Source organism: Alligator sinensis, unplaced genomic scaffold, assembly GCF_000455745.1.
Source record: "Alligator sinensis unplaced genomic scaffold, ASM45574v1 scaffold1302_1, whole genome shotgun sequence".
In the NCBI taxonomy this organism is placed as follows: Eukaryota; Metazoa; Chordata; order Crocodylia; family Alligatoridae; genus Alligator; species Alligator sinensis.
Window position 1 is genome coordinate 578,163 of NW_005842612.1, and position 1,679 is coordinate 579,841.

The following is a 1,679-nucleotide window of genomic DNA, read 5'->3' on the forward strand; positions in this document are numbered from 1 at the left end:
GCTACTTCACAGTCAGGGCGGCTAGGAGCTGGAACCAACTTCCAAGGGAAGTGGTGCTGGCTCCTACCCTGGGGGTCTTTAAAAGGAGGCTGGATAGACACCTTGCCAGGGTCGTTTGACCCCAGTACTCTTTCCAGCCCATGGCAGGGGGTCGGACTTGATGATCTGCTCAGGTCCCTTCCAACCCTAGAAACTATGAAACCCACGTTTATCCTCCCTCTGCCTGAAAGCTTGCAAAGAATTTTGCTCCAATGACTCAGTCGGTCTAATAAAAGATCTCGCATCCTCCCAAAGAACCTTGCCTACATTTACCCTCCAAAACTTAACTGCCAGAGAGGAGGAACTGCATAGCAGGACCCCCACCCTGCACCTCCAGCGATAAAAAGAATTGGTCTTCTGTTGCAGTTTCATCAGTGGGTTTCAGCAAGCAGGCCAGTGGCGTTTTCACCATTTTACAGGTGGAAACACTGAGGCATAAGGCAACAAAGGGACTTGATCATCCGTGTTGTCAAGCCTGCTTATAATAAGCGGAATTGGGCTGCTTTTTTTTTTTAAGTTACTTTTACTTTTTTGACAGTCATGGGTTGATTAAGCCCCAGCCCCTCCCCACCCTTCTTTGAAATGGGTTGGGCATGTTTTTTAAAGGCAGAACCACTTTTTTTTTTTCCACAAGACTTGGCAACACTGTTGATCAGAGTCCTGCAGCAGAAATGCTTCTCTGCTAGAAATGAAACCAGGTCTCAGAGGCCAAGACCCTGGCTCTGTCCACCAGACTGTACTGTCTTGTACCTAAGCCTCCTGGTCCCATTCAGGCCCTTTTTGACTGACGCAAATACAAAAATGGACCATCTAGAACCATGATCTCAAAAGACAGACCAAAAAAAGCTACTGATACTTGCTCTGATTTCTGGCCTGCTTCATTACTTAGCCAAATGCAATGCCCTAAACTCTGCAGGTGGTGTTCCCGGAGCTGGGGGCATCCCCGCTGCGTGACTAATTGTTAGGGGCCTGAACTTCCCCAGTATTACTGGACTTGTTGAAATTTGACCTGAAACTTTCCCAGAATTACTGGACTCGTGGGTTTTCACTTCCATCTTTTCACTTACGGCTGCTGTCGTCACAGATGACTAGCCCTCTTATTTGTCAGCTCAGAAGTCACAGGTCGAAGGGGACAGGAAGGCATAAAATCCTCGGCAAGAGGAGGAAGTTTGCTGCTGTTTCTCTTCTGTTAATAAATAAGAGGCGATAAGGCTGAGCTTGGATTTTTTTCCAGAATGCTAAATTTCATAGTCTCATAGAAATATAAACCACGGGGGAATAGTCGCTTATCCGCTCTAAACTGCTGTCTAGCCCAGCCCAGGTACCCAAACTTCACCCAAATCCCCGCCATTGAGCCTACAGACGAGGTAGGCCAAATACCTCCATCCCAAACGAATTAACAGGTGTGCGAGAGGCAAAAAGCCTTAGACACTGAGGCACTCCAGCTGCAGAAATGGCAGGGAATTAATTAGGTGACACAGTGCACTAAGAGCAAAAAAAAATAAATCTGTGATTTCACAGGGCAAAACACATTTTCATTCCATTTTGAGGCAGAGAGAACTCGGGACTTGCCAGAAAAATGCCACAACGAGACGGGAATGTGTTGTACCAACACGAGAAAAGAGGAACAGTGCATTCCT